This window comes from Bubalus kerabau, chromosome 8, assembly GCF_029407905.1.
Source record: "Bubalus kerabau isolate K-KA32 ecotype Philippines breed swamp buffalo chromosome 8, PCC_UOA_SB_1v2, whole genome shotgun sequence".
NCBI classification, from domain to species: Eukaryota; Metazoa; Chordata; class Mammalia; order Artiodactyla; family Bovidae; genus Bubalus; species Bubalus kerabau.
Window position 1 is genome coordinate 15,601,998 of NC_073631.1, and position 23,874 is coordinate 15,625,871.

The 23,874-nt window shown below is 40.5% G+C and overlaps 1 protein-coding gene across 2 annotated transcripts in view; it reads left to right on the forward strand.

The window, feature by feature from the left end:
- The window catches only part of ASB4 (ankyrin repeat and SOCS box containing 4), an 85,041-nt gene that overhangs the window by 11,895 nt on the left and 49,272 nt on the right, over nucleotides 1–23,874 (forward strand). The gene's annotated exons all lie outside the window — the stretch shown is intronic.

Here is a 23,874-nt window from a genome sequence, read left to right on the forward strand (position 1 = left end):
ACTGTTTTAACTGTAGGAGTCTTGTTAATCTACACACTTATTTAACAAATACTTATTAGCTCCTGTGATGTCAGGTAATGTGCTAATAAGTAAGTAAAAAGAGAAAACAGTTTCTGCTCTCTTGGAGCTTATGTTCTAGTATGGGAAGTGAATATTGAGAAAATAAATTCATAAGTACATAATTATAAATTGGGAAAGGGCAAAACAAGGTGGTATGAAAGAGACTGTCAGGAATAAGCTAGTATAAAATGTATAAAGATTTCTCTAAAGATACAATATGTAAGCTGAAACTTTATAATGAGAAGGAATTGACCTTTAAAAACAAGAACAAAGAAGAAAAGTCTAGGTATAGGAAATAGCAAGTGCAGAGTTGTTAGGGGGGCAAAAACCTTGGAATACTCCAGAAATGGAAGCAGGCCAGTATGGGCCAGAGCATCATGAGTGTGTGGTGGGGCGGGAGAGGCTTGAGGGTAGAGGAAGTGCTACAGCATGACATGGGATATATGAGATTATATACGGCCTGCTGGGGGCCGTGTATGGGGTTCAGAAATGGAGCCGCTGAAAAGTTTAAAGCAAGGCAATGACATAGATTAACTGACATTTAAAGTCATCTGGACTTATTCCGAAGTTGGGTTGGAGAAGGCCAAGAGTGGAAGCAAGAAGACTAGCAAGGAAGCTCTCACAATACTGTGGGTGAGAGGGGATGATGATTTGCACTGAGGGACATAGAAAGATCAGGAAATGGATCTGCAATGTGTTTTAGAGGCAGAATTGGTAGGATTTGGACATGGACTAGATTTAGGTTGCTAGTCAGGGGGTGGTGACAGAAAAAGAAATTTCAAGAATCATTGCCAGGTTTCTGGCTTTAGAAAATGGGTGGATAGTGATGCCATTTTTAAGATGGAGAAACTTGAAGAAGAAATGTATGATATGGGAAGATTGTTATATCTTTAAAAAAAACCCCAGATTTTATGGGATTTCTTTCTTTATTCATGTTTGGCAGCTCCGGGTCTCCATTGCTGCATGCAGGCTCCTCTCCGGTTGTGGTGCCTGAGCCTCGCATTAGCTTCTCTCGGTGTGGAGTGTGGGCTCTCAGGCCACAGGCTTCACTAGCTGCAGCCCTCGGGCTCAGTAGTTGGGATTTGTCGCTTAGTTGCCCAGAAGCATGTGGCATCTTCTTAGACCAGTGATTGAACCCATGTCCCTTGCATTGGCAGGCAAATTCTTAACCACTAAACCACCAGGGAAGTCTCATTATATCATTTTTTTAAAGTCAAATTTACAGAGATAATAATTTATAAGCTGTAAATTCACTGTTTTTGAGAAATAGATAGTCGTGAAGCCATTCACCACAGTTATCTCAGGAAATCCCCTGATGCCCTTGGTAGTTCATTTCCTCACTCTACCCCCACTTCTGGCAACTATTGACCTGTTTTCTGTCCCTTTAACTTCATCCTTTCAGAATGTCATATTAATTAAATTATACAATATTTAACCTTTTGAGTCTAATTTTTCCAGTTTAGCATATGCATTTGAGATTCACCAATGTGATTGCACTCACCAGCAAATCAGACCTTTTTATTGCTGAATAGTATTCCGTGTATAGATGTAACACAGTTTATTGACTCCTCAGAAGAGGGGCATTTGGATTGCTTCTAGTTTTGGTAATTCAGAAAAAAACTGCTATAAACATTTGCATCCACATTCTTGTGTGGACATGTTTCATTTCACTTGGGTAAACACCTAGGAGTGGGGTGATGGGTTGTTATGGTAAGTTTATAAGAAACTACTAAACTGTTTTCCAAGGCACTTGTACCATTTTACATTCCTACCAGCAGTGTATAAGAGTTCCCGTTACTCTCCATCCTTGTCAGAACTTCATCATGTCAGATTTTTTAAAACTGTTTTAGCCATTATAATAAGTATATAATAGCATCTCATGTGGAGAAGGCAATGGCACCCCACTCCAGTACTCTTGCCTGGAAAATCCCATGGACGGAGGAGCCTGGTGGGCTGCACTCCATGGGGTCGCTGAGGGTCGGACACGACTGAGCAACTTCACTTTGACTTTTCACTTTCATGCATTGGAGGAGGAAATGGCAACCCACTCCAGTGTTCTTGCCTGGAGAATCCCAGGGACGGGGGAGCCTGGTGGGCTGCCGTCTATGGGGTTGCACAGAGTTGGACACGACTGAAGCGACTTAGCGGCAGCAGCAGCAGCAGCATCTCATGATTTTAATTTGAATTCCCTTAATGACCAAAGGGGCTTCCCAGGTGGCGCAGTAGTAAAGAATCCTCCTGCCAATGCAGGAGGCACAAGAGATGTGTGTTTGATCCTAGGGTCAGGAAGATCCCCTGGAGGAGGAAATGGCAACCCACTCTAGTATTCTTGCTTGGGAAATCCCATGGACAGAGGAGCCTGGCAGGCTATAGTCCATAGTGTCACAAAAACTCAGACACCACACACACACACACACACACACACACACACTGACCAAACACATTGCATATGTTTTTGTATATTTATCTGCTAGCTAAGTATTCACTTTGACGAAATATCTGCTCAGTTCTTTTTTTTTAATGGGCTGTTTTCTTATTATTGATATGTGGGACTTCTTTTTGTTGTTGTTAGTTTGTTTTTTAATTAATTTGTTTTTTTAATTGAAGGATAATTTCTTTACAGAATTTTGTTGTTTTCTGTCAAACCTCAACATGAATCAGCCATGGGTATACATATATCCCCTCCCTTTTGACCCTCCCTCCCATCTTCCTCCCCATCCCACCCCTCTAGGTTGATACTGAGCCCCTGTTTGAGTTTGCTGAGCCACACAGCACATTCCTGTTGGCTATCTATTTTACATGTGGTAATGTAAGTTTCCATGTTACTCTCTCCATACATCTCACCCTCTCCTCCCCTCTCCCCACATGCATAAGTCTATTCTCTATGTCTGTTTCTCCACTGCTGCCCTGTAAATACATTCTTCAGTACCATTTTTCTAGAGTCTGTATATATGTGTTAGAATACAACATTATTCTTTCTCTTTCTGACTTACTTCACTCTGTATAATAGGCCCTGGGTTCATCCACCTCATTAGAACTAACTCAAATGCATTCCTTTTTATGGCTGATTATTCCATTGTGTATATATTCCACAACTTCTTTATCTATTTATCTGTCGATGGACATCTAGGTTGCTTCCATGTTCTAGCTATTGTAAATAGTGCTGCAATGAACAACTGGATACATGTGTCTTTTTCAATTTTGGTTCCTCAGGGTATATGCCTAGGAGTGGGATTGCTGGGTCATATGGTGGTTTTATTACTAGTTTTTTAAGGAATCTCCATACCGTCTTCCATAATGTGTTGGAGTTCTTTACATATTTTGGATACTAGCCCTTTATAAATATGTGTTTTGCAAATATTTTAATTCACTCTTTGGCTTTTCATTTTCTAATGGTGTTTTTAAAAGAGCAGAACTTTTAAAATTTTGATAAATTCAGTGTTTACATCTTATGGTTTGTGCTTTCTGTGTTCTAGCTAAGAAATGTTTGATTAACCCAAGTAACAGATTTTCTGCTGTGTTTTCTTCTAGAAGTTTTATAATTTTAGGTTTTGCTTTTATGTCTTTGAGTAATTTTGAGTTATTTTTTCACATATGGTGGGAAGTATAGGTTAAAACTCACTGTGTGTGTGTGTGTGTGTGTGTATGGATGGCCAGTTGTTTCAACATCATCTGTGGAAAAGACTATTCTTTCACCATTGAATTGTTTTGATATTTTTCTCATAAGTCAATTGGCCAAATATGTATGGGCCACTGATCTATATATCTATTTTTTTGCTAATCCTCCTCTGACTTGGTTGCTTTATATCTAGTCTAAAAAGCACATAGACTGAGTCCTTCTAGGTTAGTTTTAAACATGAAAGGTTTCAGACCTCTCTGAGACAACAAAGCAAATAAGTCAAGGATGTACTTGATATAAAAGTATAGATTTCAGAAAAGAACTCTGGACTAAAGCATTAGGTTGAGGAACCATTAGCCTATAGATTGTATTTGAAACCAAGAAAATCAATGCACTCACCTGGAAAAATGGGGTAGAAAGATGAAAGAACTTAGGACCAAGCTCTGACAAATTCTTATGTTTAGATGTTAGCAGGATGAAGAGGAGGCAATAAAAGAGAGTGGAATGATTCTACCTTTGATTTCTTTTCCTTGTGATAACCACTTTCCTCTCTCTCTATTTTTTATTTCTAAGAGTGTGTTAAAACATATTCCACACTGGAAAATAAAGAGGGAAATGGATTCGCAAATGAAATTGGAGAAAACCCAAGAGCATTTTTGGCATCAAAGAAACTAAGAAACAGGCAGATTTGGGAATGGAAGAATGGTCTGCTGTACTGATAGCTACTGGGAGGTTTAATTAGGTGTTCATTGGATTAAGAGAGTTATTACTGACAAAAATAGTTTTGGTGAAATGGTAGGTGCAGAAGCCAGATCAGAAGGTATGAATGGGAGGTTAGAAGCTAGAGATGGCATATGCTGACAATTCTTAATTTTGGCTGCAAATGTGAGCATAGGAGTAGCATGATTGCTGACGGGGATTAGGGTGTATCATACTAGACTGTTATCTGCAGTTGAAGATAAAAGGAAATGTGTATATGCTGGAAATGATTTATAGAAAGCAACAGTTGAAGATGCATGAGACGGGATAACTGAAAGGTCTAAATGTTAGAGAAATTGAGATGGTGTGGAATCCAGAGACCGTAGGGCACATCCTCATTTTCAGCGGGCAAGCCAAAGTAAAACATGGCTTTAATGCCAGGGCACTCGCATATTTGGTTGTTGTAAGATGAGGGGGTCCCTTTCTGATGCAAAGTCATCAGCCAAAGTGAGAGTAGAAAGATTGGAAATGTATCAAGAGGGGGAAGATATGGAAAGATCATGGGGAAAGAATGGGAGAACATGCTTGAAGATGTTATGATCTTCTCAACCTGTGAGGATTCAAAGGAAAAAAAAAATCAGCCTGGCATATTCTTCTTCTTGCCTGCCCTGGGAGGAAGGGCCTAGTGCAGAGATGCTCAGAGAAGGACAGGCATCCTTTGGAGCATGGGGCCATCACCAGTTTTCATAGTTACTTGTACATTTATTTTTAGTTTTTATTTTTATCTATATTTTAATCAATTTAAACTTTTAAGCTACTTTCACAAATTTTGGAAAAAAAGTTAAGAAATACATTTATATATGATTTCTTTGGAAGGAATGATACTAAAGCTAAAACTCCAGTACTTTGGCCACCTCATGCAAAGTGTTGACTCATTGGAAAAGACTCTGATGCTGGGGGGGATTGGGGGCAGGAGGAGAAGGGGACGACAGAGGATGAGATGGCTGGATGGCATCTCTGACTTGATGGACGTGAGTCTCAGTGAACTCCGGGAGTTGGTGATGGACAGGGAGGCCTGGCATGCTGCGATTCATGGGGTCGCAAAGAGTGGGACACGACTGAGTGACTGATCTGATCTGATCTGATATATATATATATAATATATTTGTTTAATTATTGACCTTTTATATTGCTGTGTTTTCATCAACTACAGACTAATAGCAAGCTGTCAACACTGTCTCTCCTCTGAGTTATCGACACAGTTATCCCACATGTCCTTTATCCTTGTGGGCAGAAGAAGACCCAACTAGAGAGGTAGGAGGAGACGGAGCCTGGTTTCCTGTAGGCTGAGACAAAGCATTAGATTGATAACAATCTTGGAGAACGAGCGGAAGGAAGTCCATCAAAGATAGCTCCCTCTTTACCACCACTGCATCAAAGGCTGAGCCACAACAAGAAAGATAGATTAGGAAAAACAAAATGTTCAACATGTGTGGCAAATAGATTATAAAATTAAAAAGTAGTCCTACAACTGAGGAAAACATTTGGGACAATGTGACAAAGGACTCATACCCTTAATATATAAAGAAACTTTAAAAATTAAAATTAGGAGAGCAACTAAGAGGAAAAAGAAAACCAAAGGGACCAAGAACGGGAATAGGCATTTCAGAAAAAGACAGGCATATGAACAATAAATAAAGCTGAGACAATAATCATCTGTATTGGTGATCAGTAAAATGTCAATTAAAATAAGAATTGGATGCTTTTGTTTTATTTATTATGTTAACAAAGATACCAGAGATGATAATACGTGTGCTGACAAGCACGTGGGGCAGTGCTCTTACACAGGCTGCTGCTGCTGCTAAGTTACGTCTGTCGTCTGCCTCTGTGCGACCCCATAGACGGCAGCCCACCAGGCTCCTCCGTCCATGGAGTTTTCCAGGCAAGAGTACTGGAGTGGGTTGCCATTGCCTTCTCCGCTTACACAGGCTAAGTGGAGTGAAAACGTGTATGATTGAGGGGAAGATCAAAAACTCACAGCTTTTTCTAACTGAGAAATTCTGCCTCTAGGATTAGGGACTAGTTCAGCACCTTTTGACTCATTGCTCTCATTGATGTAGAGCCTCAGATTCAGACTCTGGATATATCTCCAAACAAAATTATACAGAGTCAAAGAGATAACTGATGAGAAAAAAGACACTTACCATGTAACAGAATTGTGCTCGGTCACATGATCTGTAGTACACTAGAAATTGAGCCTTTCTCCTAATTCTATGAGTCTTCAAAATAGTGTGGTTACAGTGTATATTACTGTATATTTTTTCAATGAAAGCCGTGATTGGTTAAGGAATACATTTAAAATATGCCAGAATTTAAAAAGACATATATTGGCATTTTTTTTAAGATACTTAATGTCTCAAAAAATTTGCCTAATTGTTTTTTTTTCCCTCAGGTAGTCATTTCTATTACTGAAAAACTTAAAAATACTTGCATATGTAATAGAAAAAATTCAGTTCAGTGAGTCGCTCAGTCATGTTTGACTCTTTATGACCTCATGGACTGCAGCATGCCAGGCTTCCCTCTCCATCACCAGCTCCTGGAGCTTGCTCAAACTCATGTCCATGGAGTCAGTGATGCCATCCAATCATCTCATCCTCTGTCATCCCCTTCTCCTGCCTCAATCTTTCCCAGCCTCAGGTTCTATTTCAATGAGTCAGTTCTTTGCAGCAGGTGGCCAAAGTATTGGAGTTTCAGCTTCAGCATAAGTCCTTCCAATGAATATTCAGGACTGATTTCATTCAGGATTGACTGGTTTGATCTCCTTGTTAAGCTGTGTTACTTCCATATCATAAAGACATTTTAAAATGATGTTGTAAAAGAATGTTTATTAACACAGAAAGGTTTTTAAAAATAAGTTCATAAGACAGTATGAACTCCATAAACTTATTTTTCTAAAAATTAGATATGATTATGCATATCAGAAAATAATATCCAAATTATGAGTCAAATTTGGTAGCGTGACTAATGTTTAGCTGTAGCTAAGCCACATCAAAAAAATTGTTTTGTTTGTCAGATTCAAATTCCCATGATAAATATGCTTTAAAGTTGGTACCTGGAAAATATATCAGAACAAAATAAAACTGTAAGTCAGGTAACTGAGAAACATTTCACCCATTTTATGAATGGAGAAACAGAGAAAAGGAGAAGGAAAAGTACTTGGAGGTAGATCTTCTAGTCTGGAAATTCTAGAAAACCTTCAGCATCTTGCAGCCTTTCTTCTGCATTTTAATGTCTTCAGTCTCTTGGGCAGTGCTTGGCACATGGGGAGTACTCAATAAATGGTCTCTGACTCATCTGGGAAGGACTCCAGGAGCCCTGAGTGCACGGAGGGAAACCACGCCCATCTAGTAAATAGAGACTGCTAGGTTCACGGCTAATGAAGTGCTGCTATTGGTCAGTTTTAGCCTTTCAGTCTCTAGAGACATAGACGGAGGGGATGAATTTTCTCTCTCCCAGACTATGTGGTGTAGGCACTTTGAAAAGTCACATACATCACTGTGTAGCTGGACAGAGGGAATTGACACAGCACACAGGCAGGAAAATGAGGCAGGCTAACATTGAACTCGGGACCAGAGAAGTCCATTAGAGGAAAACCAATGCCATGGCAACTGGAAACCCATGTAATTTCATTTGCTATTTAATGGGCTCTTTGTGGAGAAGTGCTCTTTGTGGAAAAGGCTAATTGAGGCCAAAAAATTGCATGCAATTTTCTCTTAAAGGATTTTCCCCGATTTTTTCAATGTTGCAGAGCTGGCTTTGTTCTCAAGCAGGGTTTTGTCTGCTATTTTTCTGTTTGCCTTCCTACTTAATGCCCCCCATCTTCTGGCCTTTGTTTCCTTTGGTATTAGTATAATAGTGTTCATCAGTTGAGAGGGCTTATTTACCTCAGTGAAAATGTCCTTTCTGTGAATCCTGCCTTTCCCTACGAATAAAGAGAGTCAGGTCAGGTTTAGCTGGCTGAAAAGAAGCATATTATTTCTACCTATTCCCTTTCGTAAGAGGAAAATGAAAGCTACTTGCTTTTCTCTGCATGAAGCAAATCCTGACAGTTGGAGGAAAATTTGTTACTGCAGGAAAGCCATAAAAATTCAAATGTTTCCTAGCAGAATGTAGCATGAGGGCAATGTAAAGGAGACCATGCCTTTTATAAGACTGTCCCTGGCTACTTGGTGGGACAGTGACACAAGGTACCCACATTAGGAAATTCCCTATTCAGCGATGTGAACACAGGGCGACAAGATGTCATTGGACCTCACTTTAGTCAAGAAATAGATATGCCTGCTTGACACACACCTTGCTCACTAGTCCGTCACCTCTGTCTTTCCATCTCTCGGGTTACACATTGTAGTAGCAGAAACCTGACCCTCCTGGTCACTTGCAAACAACCTTGGGGACCTTTGTCCCATCTGCTGCATGGTTAGTACCACCTGCACAACATGAATTTAATATTTTCTTTAAATTGACATTATTATTAAGTTTAATTTTAAAGGAACCTTTATATCACTATAAAAATTGATTCATCATTGTAAAAAATAATGCCAAAACCCCTTGCCAAATATAGAGGGTAGTAGTAACAGGGCTTCCCTGGTAGCTTAGATGGTAAAGAATCTGCCTGCAATGTAGGAGTCCTGGGTTCAAACCCTGAGTCTGGAAGATTTCCTGTAGAATGGCATGGCAACCCACTCCAGTATTCTTGCCGAGACAATCGCATGGACAGAGGAGCCTGCCGGGCTACAGTCCATGGGGTGTCAAAGAGTTGGACATGACTGAGTGACTAACACTTTTCCCTTTCTCTTTCAATAGTAACAGTAAATAGTGGGCGATCAAGTTCTTGACCTCTCTCTACCCAGAGACTTTTTCCTCAGCTTGCAGAGAATGGCTTTAAAAAGCCACATCTTCTGGGTGTTGTCTTTCTGGAAGCATTGTCTTCAATCCTCCTGCTCTGAATGAGTGAACTTGAAATTTGTTTGCAGACTGTCTCTCACACCCAGTCAAGCAGCAGCCTTTCCAGCCCAGTAAAGAATGTCCCATGTAAAATCATGGCACATTTGGGAAGACATTGACTTACACAGGGCTTTGTAAAGTTTGTGGTCTATTTAGAAGCAAATTTTAGAAGCCTCCTCTTTAGAATTAGGAGTGAAATAAATTTACTGCTCTCACATCTCAGACCCCTGTCCTAGAGGTCCTAGCTGACACAAAGAGAAAAGAAAACAAGATGTAAGAAAATTGGAAAGCAAGGAAGTAAAACAGCCATTATTTCATACAACATGTTTGTCTAGATTAAAAAAAAAAAGAAAATATAAGATCAAATGGTTAGAATTCATAATTGAGTTTAGAAAGGGTACTGCCTTTGAGATCAATTTACAAAAATCAATCACATTTCTGTACACCAGAATCAAGCAGTGAGAAATTATAAGAAAAGATGTGATTTATAAAATCACAAGAAATTTAAGGGGCCTAGGAAATATATTCAGCAAAAGGTGGAACAAGCATAAAAATTGATTAAAAGACATTAAGAGGATACTACATTTATTATGAAAAATATATTTCTTGATTACTCCCTCCTCAGAGGCAACCACTTTCACTTCTTTTAGCTGATTAGTTTGATATTTATCTCTATATCGCTAAATAAATACCATTTATTTATGCACAAAATTGAAAAGAGTAAGTAGCAACGTAAGCAGTTTTCTGATAGTCTACTGATTTATCATGATGGAAGTTGAGGATCTGGCTCCTTTTTCTCACTGCCCTCCCATACACATACATTTCTTAGTCTCCATTCTCATAATATAATTGCATTATAATATGAGGCTTGTAGTAAACTAGGATAGCCATTTCTTCTTTTTACAGCATTTTGCCCTGGATTTGTGTATTATTTTCTGCATTTGTGCCTTTTTTTTCCTACGAATCATCACTATTTTAACCCCCAAACCTTTTGCCAATTGCTTTAATCTTTTCTGAAAATATTTCAATTCAACGGGTATTTCATCAGTTTTATTTTTTTGTGAAAAAGTTCCTTCTGGAGACAACAGATCTGCTCCAAAGACTGCCATCCTGGATCTCCATTCTTCAATGTCCTGGAGAGTCCCTTTGCCTCTTGCTGTGCTGGATTTCCTGTTTCCTGGATTTTGGGTCTTTCTAGGTCATGGTTTGTTGCCTGTTTGGGTTGAGTACCTCTGTTAGTAGGTTTCTGAGAAAAGGTGCAAGAAACTGCTCATGCATTTATTCCACCCGGACTTGGCACAGAATTCTAAATTGATAATCATTTTCCTTTAGAATGATGAAGGCATTTCTGCATTGCCATTTTATTTCCTCCTAATTTCTTTGCAAAATTCAGACTTAAATTGAAGAAAGTAGGGAAAACCACCACACCATTCAGGTATGAGCTAAATTAAAGCCCTTATGATTATACAGTGGAAGTGACAAATAGACTCAAGGGATTAGATCTGATAGACTGCCTAAGAACTATGGACAGAGGTTCATGACATTGTACAGGAGAACATCCCCAAGAAAAAGAAATACAAAAAAGGCAAAATGGTTGTCTGAGGAGGCCTTACAAATAAGTAGCTGAGAAAAGAAGAGAAGCTAAAGGCAAAGGAGAAAAGGAAAGATATAAGCTTCTGAATGCAGAGTTCCAAAGAATAGCAAGGAGAGATAAGAAAGCCTTCCTCAGAGATCAATTCAAAGAAATAGAGGAAAACAATAGAATAGGAAAGACTAGAGATCTCTTCAAGAAAACTAGAGATAACAAGGGAACATTTCATGCAAAGATGGGCACAATAAAGGACAGAAACAGTATGGACTTAACAGAAGCAGAAGATATTAAGAGGTGGCAAGAATACACATATACACAGATCTATACAAAAAAGATCTTCATGACCCAGATAGCCATGATGGTGTGATCACTGGACTACAGCCAGACATCCTAGAGTGCGAAGTCAAGTGGGCCTTCACTGCAGTTCAGTTCAGTTCAGTCGCTCAGTCGTGTATGACTCTTTGCAACCCCATGGACCGCAGCACGCCAGGCCTCCCTGTCCATCACCAACTCCCGGAGTTTACTCAAACTCATGCCCATTGAGTAGGTGATGCCATCCAACCATCTCATCCTCTGTCATTACCTTCTCCTCCTGCCTTCAATCTTTCCCAGCATCAGGGTCTTTTCAAATGAGTCAGCTCTTCTCATCAGGTGGCCAAAATACTGGAGTTTCAGCTTCAACATCAGTCCTTCCAAGGAACACTCAGGACTGATCTCCTTTAGAATGGACTGGTTGGATCTCCTTGCAGTCCAAGGGACTCTCAAGAGTCTTCTCCAACACCACAGTTTAAAAGCATCAATTCTTCAGAACTCAGATTTCTTTATAGTCCAACTCTCACATCCACACATGACTACTGGAAAAACCATAGCTTTGACTAGATGGACCTTTGTTGGCAAAGTAATGTCTCTGCTTTTTAATATGCTATCTAGGTTGGTCATAATTTTTCTTCCAAGGAGAAAGCATCTTTTAATTTCATGGCAGCAGTCACCATCTGCTGTGATTTTGGAGCCACAAAAAATAAAGTCTGACACTGTTTCTACTGTTTCCCCATCTATTTCCCATGAAGTGATGGGACCAGATGCCATGATAGTTTTCTGCATGTTGAGCTTTAAGCCAACTTTTTCACTCTCCTCTTTCACTTTCATCAAGAGACTCTTTAGTTCTTCTACACTTTCTGCCATAAGGGTGGTGTCATCTGCATATCTGAGGTTATTGATATTTCTCCCGGCAATCTTGATTCCAGCTTGTGCTTCTTCCAGCCCAGCGTTTCTCATGATGTACTCTGCATAGAAGTTAAATAATCAGGGTGGCAACATACAGCCTTGACGTACTCCTTTTCCTATTTGGAACCAGTCTGTTGTTCCATGTCCAGTTCTAACTGTTGCTTTCTGACCTGCATACAGATTTCTCAAGAAGAAGGTCAGGTGGTCTGGTATTCCCCTCTCCTCAGAATTTTTCTCAGTTTATTGTGATCCACACAGTCAAAGCCTTCATAGTCAGTAAAGCAGAAATAGATGTTTTTCTGGAACTATCTTGCTTTTTCAATGATCCAGCAGATGTTGGCAATTTGATCTCTGGTTCCTCTGCCTTTTCTAAAACCAGCTTGAACATCTGGAAGTTCACGGTTCATGTATTGCTGAAGCCCGGCTTGGAGAATTTTGAGCATTACTTTACTAGCATGTGAGATGTGTGCAGTTGTGTAGTAGTTTGAGCATTCTTTGGCTTTGCCTTTTTTGGGACTAGAATGAAAACTGACTTTCATATGAACAGAGTTTTGTTCAGCACAGCCTATGCATAGTACATATTGATTGTTGAATGTTTATTGAATGATCAGTTCAGTTCAGTTGCTCAGTTGTGTCTGACTCTTTGTGACCCCATGAACTGCAGCATACCAGGCCTCCCTGTCCATCACCAACTCCCGGAGTCCACCCAAACCCATGTCCATTGAGTCCGTGATGCCATCCAACCATCTCATCCTCTGTAGCCCCCTTCTCCTCCTGCCCTCAATCTTTCCCAGCATCAGGGTCTTTTCAAATCTTTGCATCAGGTGGCCAAAGTATTGGAGTTTTAGCTTCAATATCAGTCCTTCCCATGAACATCAGTCCTTCCATTGAATGATCAATAAAGAACAAATACTAGAACTAGGAAGGGAGGACAGTGTGATTGAACCAGAGCAAATCCATGACCATTACTGTCAAAATGACTCTGAGTTTATGGTCTGTTGCACTCACTGCTTGTTTTCCCAAATGAAGAGAGCAAGTTGGGATGAAGGGAAAAGTCAGAATTGTCAAGTACCACTGAAAAATCTAGTAAGTTGAGAGTTTAAAAGTTCCTTTGGATTCAGTGACATGCAAGGACTTGGAGATTGTAGCAAGCATTTGAGTGACATATGGATGCAGAAGTTAGGATGGAGGGGATTGATAATAAAAAGGAGTCTGAGTGCGAACAAAACTTTTAAAGAGAGTTTGTGAGGAGGAGGCAAGACGGCAGATAAAGAAGAAGATGGTGCTGAGAAATTTTTTTTTCTAGATGGTAGGAAACAGATCATTTAAAAAACTGATGTCAGAATTCGCTAGTGAATCAGACACTGAGGACAAAGGAGAGAGGAGGGATATTTCATGGTGTGAGAATCCATTAAGTATGGGGAATGAGGTTGGGAACCAGGCAGAGGCATATGACTCTAAAGGGAAGAACACCTCTTCTTGCCTTGTAGTTGGAGGCAAGAAAAGAGAGAGAATGGAAGTTGACATGGGGTAGTCAGGCTTCATGGAAGTTTTCTCTGAAAGGTATCTTTATGTAAAAAAGAGGTGAGGAAATGTAAGAGTGAAGAGAGAGGGGAAAGGGTTGAAAGGTTGAGCAACTTAAAAAGGTTTGAAGTAATTATTATGAAAAGTGGGGGAATAAACTGAGTAGAGAAATACTGACGTGCTGGGCAGTCTCAAGGACCCAGCTGAGTTTTTATGTTTGACCTTAAGGTGATACCAGTCTTGTACAGGTGGCATTGCATCTGTATGGTGTGATTTTTGCCACATAGCTCTTAGCTGCTTGGGTGCAGGTGCTGAGAGTGTAGATAACTGGGTTCACTCAGGATTAAGTTCATTCATAACACCAGGCAGACGCTATGAAGAGTAGGAGGTAGTTTAAGGTTTTGGCAAAAGAGTGATTAAAATGATGGGGAATGGAACTCAGCTGGATAGGAAGGGGTGTGGGGAGGCATGTAAGGAATGTCTAATGGACAAAGAGACCGTGGAGAGGGGTTCCAGTGAAACTAAGATGCAAAGATAGGCAGTTATGATCAGAGAATTGGATTGGGGAATTTGTGATTTTTTTGTGGGCATGCTCAGTTGTGTTTCACTCTTTACAACCCCATGGACTAACCCACCAGGTTCCTCTGTCCATGGAATTTTTCAGACAAGAATACCATAGTGGGTTGCCATTTCCCATGTAGTGGGTTGCCATGGGATCTTCCCGACCCAGGGATCAAACACATGTCTTCTGAATCTCCTGCATCTCCTGCATTGGAAGGCAGATTCTATACCACTGAGCCAACTGGGAATCCGTGGAGACTGAAAAATTTCAGGTAATGACTCAATCCAGGTACGACTATAGGTAGGAGTCACCACATCAGAAAGGAGGAGAAAGTCATAGAAGAGAATGAGATCCAGAAACTGAGAGACAGGGCATTAAATGGTCATCTGAGTGATTGTTAAGACAACCCAGAATTTGTGTGGAGGGGTCATGTGAATTAGGTGCTGAAATCTTCAGAGATTGATGGGGAGATAAATGTATTCAGAAAGGAAGGTAGGTGGTATCGATGAAAAAGCAGGGCCCCAGAGAAGCAGTGGTGTTCCTTTTCTTGGTTTTTGTTTTTTCAAAAGTATTAGAGAATAATTGGAAGCAGCAATGGGGAGTCAGATATATGAAAAAACACCCAGCTATATACTGAAGGCCAGAGTTAACCATCCCGCATGCCTTCTTTCAGCTTGGAACCAGGCAAACCTCCTTTGGTTGCCATGGTGACCAACACCCTGTCTCTGGGCTCATTAATCCTGTGTTCCAAGCTAAGCACTTAGCGATAGGTTCTGAATAAATGCAACAAAGCTCTGCATACTGAAAAGGGCACATTCATGTTAAGCAGGGGAAAAAGGTTTTCAATTTCATTCATTAAACTGGAGTAAATAATTTAATATCTTCGTGCGTCAGTCCTCCTAGCTAATGAATAAGGATAAATGCTTAATGGAAAATCTAGCCTAATAAAGTTAACAGCATCAGCTTTATATAAAAAGGAAATTGATGTTGCTGGTATATATGCATATGAAGGGGAAAATGGAAAGAAAAAAACATATATTAAGTGTCTGTGATGTGGAATGTCAGGTACTTTAAAATAAAATGTCTCATTTAATCCTCTCAACCGCCATGTGAGATTGTTCTTATTATTCATATTATTTTCTTCATTTTATAGATGAGGAGCTGGAAACTCAGAGCAGTTAAATAAGGCCCCAGTTAACACAATCGGTAGACTATAACCAGGCCTAACTCTATCTGATTTGGCTCCATAGTGGTTGGTCCTACAGTGGCTTGCTAAAAATTGTGTACGGTTGATTCTTCTGGGGCTTTTGGCTATTTAAAAAGTCAGGAGAAAAGTTTGTGCTAAGGTGACACAGCCTATATAAAAGAGAACTTTAAATGCTGTATTAGAATTCCATTAGCTAAAAAAAACCCTTCACTATCATAAGATGATTTTAAAGGCTCTTGTTGGAAAAAAAAAAATTAGAAGGTAGTTGGGTATATTAAATATATTTAATTAAAAGTGGTGAAGAACATTTCTTCCAAAACGCCCCCTTGCCTCCTCAAAGTAATCAGTCATCCCACTTTGCCATTTGCAAGTCCATGGAAGGTACATGTACATATCTATGTTTATATATATGCTAAAAAGTAAATTAAAAAAAGAAGGTTTGGAATTGCAAGATCCTCAACACAGAAGCTGATTTTTTTCTTCTCAATATCATGCCTTCATGTGGGTTTTCCGGCTTGGCTCCAGCAAAGGTATAGATAAAGTGATGGACAAAGATATATTAAAAATCCATTAATTCGTTTGCCTTAAAATTAAAGTCTTTTATTTAAAGCAACACTTTGATCAGTTTCTAATTTCTGCTTCTAATACAGCAAGGTTTAAAATAAACGGAAACAACTGGGCCCAAGTTAGATATCCCTGACACTGAACTTAGCTGTTAGCACTTCCTTTTAATTCAAATACTAATTGTTTTGGTCTCAACCATATGACTATCCTGTGTCTATTTTCTTAAATTTGGGTAATTGCCCCAGACTATTCCCAAATGTTTCTTCAGAGGGAAAGTGTTAATTTTGGCCCTCTCTCCCATTAGTGTTAGAGTTTTCCTTTTTCAACTGGCTCTCTCTACTTTAAATTCTCCTATCAAAAGGGGGAAAAAAAAAGCCATATGTGACCTGAGTTGTAATTTTTCAGTCTGGTTATTTTATTTTTGTTTTGTAACTAGAAGCATCAGAAACCAGAAATTGAAGAATGACATTTCCTTGGGCCTCCCCTGCTTTATTTTTATTTTTTTCCTATCAGCACTTGTCTAATTTGTTTCTTACTTAGAGGAGGCTGGATCTTATTATCTTCTGAACAGTTTAAACACCATTTAGCAAAAGATATCAGCTTTATAAACAAGAATGTAAGTATTTTCTTTGTAATCTCCTTAAGTAATAATTTATGGAGGATAACCTAAACAGTTTTAATAGGAGACTCCTGGGGCCAGATCTGGAGGTGAAACGGTTAAATCAAACAAGACCCTGGTGCTTCCATCTCAATTTTCCATTAAAGCTAACCAAGAAAACCTCCAAACAGAGAAAATAGCAAAAGCAGCAGAATTGGAGGCTAAGAATCAAGCATAAGCTAGCTTCCTGAAGACGTTCCTACTAATTAGAAAGCTAATGGGAAGGGAGCAAGAGTGGACCCCCTCTTTTCTGAGATAAAACATCTCCTGGCAATCACAAAAGGTATTGCCGACCCCCACTGAGAGCCACCGATGGCTGAATACTTGTGGCGAGGCCCCTAGAGCACCCTTCTCCTTTGTTTCCCTGTGCCTTAGAAGTACCAGCAGCCCTCTGAAACTCTCTTCAATCAAGAGGGCCATGCCAAGCAAAGAACCAAGTGGGAAAGGCAGAAAGTAAATACACTTCTTGCAAACAGAGTTGAATTAACCTGGGTTGGGGCAGGAGGAACAGACTGAATAAGAGCCCTGGGGAAAGATCGGCGTGGACTTAATAATAACTGGATATGGTGTTTCTCTTGCATGCCTGGCATTTTATCCATATTCTCAATTAACCCTCATAACTATCTTATGAGAGTAATACTATTCTTTTCATTTACAAATTAAACAACATTGTGCTTTAGACGAGTTGCTTAATGCTAAGACCGGGTTTTGAATGCAGGATGACCTCAATGCAGAGCACCTGCTTTTTCCACCAGGTGGGGCTGCCTCTCCTTTGCTACTCAGAATCCTGCCAAGAACAGAACCTAGTCTGGGGACAGCCATGCTGCCCAGGTGTGAATCTGTCTCCACTGTGGGCTGGATGTGTCAGTCAGTAAACCAGCTGCTTCCTCAGCTCCTCCTGGAACTGCCTTGTTCACAGCCCCTGGTGAAGGGAAGGCTTAAGTTGTTAAGTTCAGTAACACTGGATCCTTCCCCGCCACAGCCCATTAGACCAAGGGTGGTATGCAAGCCAGGGAATTCAAATACAACTTGATATATAAAGATGAACTCAAATATAGTGCATAAGAATGTAGTTCTGGAGTAAGATTTGTTCTTGTTCAGTCGCTAAGTTGTGTCTAACTCTTTGCAACCCCCTAGACTGCAGCCCCGGAGAAGGCAATGGCACCCCACTCAAGTACTCTTGCCTGGAAAATCCCATGGGTGGAGGAGCCTGGTAGGCTGTAGTCCATGGGGTCGCTAAGAGTCAGACGCGACTGAGTGACTTCCTTTTCACTTTTCACTTTCATGCATTGGAGAAGGAAATGGCAACCCATTCCAGTGTTCTTGCCTGGAGAATCCCAGGGGTGGGGGAGCCTGGTGGGCTGCCGTCTATGGGGTCGCATAGAGTCGGACACGACTGAAGCAACTTAGCAGCAGCAACAGCAGACTGCAGCCCACCAGACTTCCCTATCCTTCATCGTCTCCCTGAGTAAGATTGCCTGCATTCAAATTCTGACCTCCTTCCCGTTCACTTCCTGCCTGAGAGAGGGCCAGATTTAACCTCTTCGAATCTCAGCCCTCATTTACTAAATGGGGAGATTGATAATTATCCAAGGTGATTCTGGGTCCAAAAGTTTGGGAAGATATATGTTAAATTAGACAGTTTTCCTTACCATAGGACTTTTCAGAATCCTTCATGTGCTTATATAAATTGTGACTATACCAAGGGGCACAAAATTACTAATTTATTGAACTAAGAGCTTTCATTTTTAGTAAACATGCCCCAGAACAAGTTTTGGGAAATACTGGCTTAGAAGAGTGAGATTGGGGTTTATGGCTAGAAGGGGAACTCATATTTGGTACATCAGGCACTGACTTAGCCCTGTGTACATCAATCTCCCCTCCAGCTTCCCTTCCAAGGGCAAATCCTATCTCACTATAGTAGGCAGATAATGACCCTCCACAGTTGTCCACAGGCTAATCCCTGGAATATATGAATATGTAAACTTATACGGCAAGAGGGATTTTGCAGATGTGACTGAACTAAAAACCTTGCAATGGGGAGATGATATTGGATTGTCTGAGTTGGCTCATATCCTTAGAATTGGAATTTCTCTTCTGGCTGTGGTCAGAGGAAACCTAACTATGGTAGGAAGTTTAGAAAGATTTTATGTGAAAAAGATTACATACATCATTGCTGGCTTTGAAGATGGAGGGAGAAGTTATGACTCAAGGAATGTGGATGTTCTCTAAAAGTTGGAAAATTCAAGAAGACAGATTTTCCTAAAGACTATCACACTGACTCCTAATCTTGGCAGACTTATATTAGAGTTTTCCAAAGAAACTGAACCAATGTTGGGTGGGAGGGGTTAGGAGAGATTTGTTTTAAGGAATTGACTGATGAGATTGCAGAAGTACAAGGAAAATTGAAGTTTGAGATCAAGGCAGTCTGGAGCAGAATTCCTCCTTCTTAAAGGGCCCATAGTCCTTTCTTGTAAACCTTCAACTAACTGGCGAGGCCCACCCACATTGTGGAGAGTAACCTGCTTCACTCAGGGTCTACTCTGAGTCTCCTGTGTGCTTAACCACCCAATCATGTCCAACTGTTTGTGACCCCATGGACTGTAGCCCTCCAGGCTCCTCTGTCCATGGAATTTTCCAGGCAAGAATACTGGAGTGGGTTGCCATTTCTTCCTCCAGGGGATCTTCCCCATCCAGGGATCAAATCCACATCTCCTGTGTCTACTGACTTAAATGTTAATCTCATCTGAAAAAACACCTTCACAGAAACGTCCGGAATAGTCTTTGAGCAAATGTCTGAGCGCTGTGGCCCAATTAAGCTGTCACATAAAATTAACTGTCGTACCTACTAAGACCTGTGTTAGACTTCTGACCTACGGAGCCATAAGAAAATACATTTGTGTTGTTCTGGGCTACTAAATGTGTGGTAATTTGTTACTGCAGCAATAAGGAACTGATACACTCACCTACTACCCATTAAGCATTGCCATCAACTGTAATCTAGTCATTTCCTACGGAGGACCTGATCATTTGTCTCAGTTTTTGTCCATTTCCCAAGTTCCTTCAACAGGGATGGATTTCAATTCTGACATAGATTGCCAATCCAAATTCAGCCTCGGCTCCTGGACCTCCTCAATGCTAAAGACCTTCATCTCACTCCAGTTCAACCACCCACTCCTACTGTGGCATCCTGGCTCTTTACATTGCTCCATTATTTTCACTCCCTGTCTTTTCAACCGTCACTCCCTCAGTTACACCTTCCCAGTTCTTCAGTGATATAGTCACTCCAGTTCCTTGCACCTCACTTTAATCCAGGCCTCCCAACCCTCCTAGCTTTGCTTCTTTTTCCTCACCCTGTGTGTCCTGATTGATGACTGGAACTACTGTCTCACCAACATTATGCCTTCTTTGACACAGCAGGGCTCTTTTGAGCAAATATACCTAATCTCTGCTTATGTTAACTATCTACAACAATATGTTTAAAGCTAAAACAAAAACAAAAACAAAAAACTTTTAGCCACAGCTATATAAACTAAATATATCAGCAAACTGTAAACAAAAAACTGAATGAAATTTCTACTAATTACATCATCAGAGGAAATGGATTGGGATATACATTTTTGATGAGCTGTTACATACTATCTCTTAAACAGAATAGGACAGGTACCACCCCCCTTCAAGGTTAGGGAGAGAAGTTGACTCTAATGTTCACTATCTGGCTTCATGGATTCCTTCCCCCCTTAATTTCTTCATCAGTCTATATCCACTGAGAATACAAACTCACAGCATGCCACATGTCAGGAATTAGAGAATATCTTGTATTCTCAGTTGATTAGTCACTACCTGTCTTACAGAGCTCTCAAGTGTGAAGACAGTAACAAGAAGTCCAACTGGGAGGCTATGAAAAATACACTGGCCCACAGGGAAGGAACGTTACCCTGACAACTCAGGAAAAGATAATTCTGCAACTGCTTTCCCACAAGAAATAGAAAGATTGAAGCCTTCTGCTTTAGCTCCATTTAAAGTTTGAAGGGAAAGTGGACTCTAAGAAGCCTAAGCAGAGAAAAAGGGATAAATACAAAGGGAACTGTGAGTAATAATTCCCTCACCCATCATCCCCAGTTCAGTTCAGTTCAGTCACTCAGTCATGTCTGACGTTTTGCGACCCCATGGACTGCAGCATGCCAGGCCTCCCTGTCCATCACCAACTCCCAGAGTATATTCAAACTCATCTCCATTGAGTAGGTGATGCCATCCAACCATCTCATCCTGTGTCGTCCCCTTCTCCTGCCTTCAGTCTTTCCCAGCATCAGGGTCTTTTCAAATGAGTCAGTTCTTCGCATCAGGTGGCTAAAGTATTGGAGTTTCAGCTCCAGCATCAGTCCTTCCAATGAATATTCAGGGATGATTTCCTTTAGGATGGACTGGTTGGATCTCCTTGCTGTCCAAGGGACTCTCAAGAGTCTTCTCCAACACCACAGTTCAAAAGCATCAATTCTTCGGCGCTCAGCTTTCTTTACATGTCTAATGGAAAAACCATAGTTTTGACTAGACAGACTTATGTTGGTAAAGTAATGTCTCTGCTTTTTAGTATGCTGTCTAGGTTGGTCATAACTTTTCTTCCAAGGAGTAAGCGTCTTTTAATTTCATGGCTGCAATCACCATCTGCAGTGATTTTGGAGCCCCCCAAAATAAAGTCTGTCACTGTTTCCCCATCTAATTCCCATGAAGCAATAGGACCAGATGCTGTAATCTTAGTTTTATGAATGCTGAGTTTTAAGGGAACTTTTTCACTCTCCTATTTCACTTTCATCAAGAGGCTCTTTAGTTCTTCTTCACTTTCTGCCATAAGGGTGGTGTCATCTACATATCTGAGGATATTGATATTTCTCCCATCAGTCTTGATTCCAGCTTGTGCTTCATCCAGCCCAGCGTTTCTCATGATGTACTCTGCATATAAGTCAAATAAGCAGGGTGACGATATACAGCCTTGACGTACTCCTTTTCCTATTTGGAACCAGTCTGTTGTTCCATGTCCAGTTCTAATTGTTGCTTCCTTACCTGCATACAGATTTCTCAAGAGGCAGGTCAGGTGGTCTGGTATTCCCATCTGTTTCAGAATTTTCCACAGTTTGTTGTGATCCACACAATCAAAGGCTTTGGCATAGTCAATAAAGCAGAAATAGATGTGTTTTTGGAACTCTCTTGCTTTTTCGATCATCCAGAGGATGTTGGCAATTTGATCTCTGATTCCTCTGACTTTTCTAAATCCACCTTGAACATACGGACATTCACGGTTTATGTACTGTTGAAGCCTGGCTTGGAGAATTTTGATCATTACTTTGCTAGTGTGTGAGATAAGTGCAATTGTGTGGTAGTTTGAACATTCTTTGGCATTGCCTTTCTTGGGATTGGAATAAAAACTGACCTTTTCCAGTCCTGTGGCCGCTGCTGAGTTTTCCAAATTTTCTGACATATTGAGTGCAGCACTTTCACAGCATCATCTTTTAGGATTTGAAATAGCTCAACTGGAATTCCATCACCTCCACTAGCTTTGTTTGTAGTGATGCTTCCTAAGCCCCACTTGACTTTGCATTCCAGAATGTCTGGCTCTAGGTGAATGATCATACCATCATGATTATCTGTGTCATGAAGATCTTTTTTGTATAGTTCTGTGTATTCTTGCCACCTCTTCTTAATATCTTCTGCTTCTGTAGGTCCATACCATTTTTGCCATTTATTGTTCCCATCTTTGCATGAAATACATGCTATGAAAGTAATGCACAAAATTCTCTAAGCCAGGCTTTAGCAGTACGTGATCTGTGAACTTTCACATGTTCAAGCTGGTTTTAGAAAAGGCAAAGAAACCAGAGATAAAATTCCCAACATCCACTGGATCATTGAAAAAGCAAGAGAGTGTCAGAAAAACATCTATTTCTGCTTTATTGACTATGCCAAAGCCTTTGACTGTGTGGATCACAATAAACTGTGGAAAATTCTGAAATAGATGGGAATACCAGACCATCTGACCTTCCTCTTGAGAAATCTGTATGCAAGTCAGGAAGCAACACTTAGAACTGGACATGGAACAACAGACTGGTTCCAAATAGGAAAAGGAGTACGTCAAGGCTGTATATTGTCACCCTGCTTATTTAACTTTTATGCAGAGTACATTATGAGAAATGCTGGGCTGGAGGAAGCACAAGCTAGAATCAAGATTGCCAGGAGAAATATCAATAACCTCAGATATGCAGATGACACCACCCTTATGGCAGAAAGTAAAGAAGAACTAAAGAGCCTCTTGATGAAAGTGAAAGAGGAGAGTGAAAAAGTTGGGTTAAAGCTCAACATTCAGAAAACAAAGATCATGGCATCTGGTCCCATCACTTCATGGTAAATAGATGGAGAAACATTGGAAACAGTGGCTGGATTTATTTTGGGGGGCTCCAAAATCACTGCAGATGGTGAGTGCAGCCATGAAATTAAAAGATGCGTAAGGAAAGTTATGACCAACCTAGACAGCATATTCAAAAGCAGAGACATTGCTTTGCCAACAGAGGTCCATCTAGTCAAGGCTATGGTTTTTCCAGTAGTCACGTATGGATGTGAGAGTTGGACCATAAAGAAAGCTGAGTGCTGAAGAACTGATGCTTTTGAACTGTGGTGTTTCAGAAGACTCTTGAGAGTCCCTTGGACTGCAAGGAGATCCAACCAGTCCATCCTAAAGGAGATCAGTCCTGAGTATTCATTGGAAGGACTGATTTTGAAGCTGGAACTCCAATATTTTGGCCACCTGATGTGAAGAGCTGACTCATTTGAAAAGACCCTGATGCTGGGAAGATTGAAGGCAGGAGGAGAAGGAGACGACAGAGGATTAGATCGTTGGATGGTATCACCTACTCAACGGACATGAGTTTGGGTAAACTCCGGGAGTTGGTGATAGAAAGGAAGGCCTGTCATGCTGCAGTCCACGCGGTTGCAAAGAGTTAGACACGACTGAGCGACTGAACTGAACTGAACAGTTGAATGACAGTAGCAGCATGCGTTTTTTTGTTGTTGTTTTGTTTTGTTTTTAGTGAAAACACCATCCAGTCATAAGATATGGTCTGATATCATGAGCACAAGATTAGAGCAAAGTAGTATGATAATAGTACATTTTCCA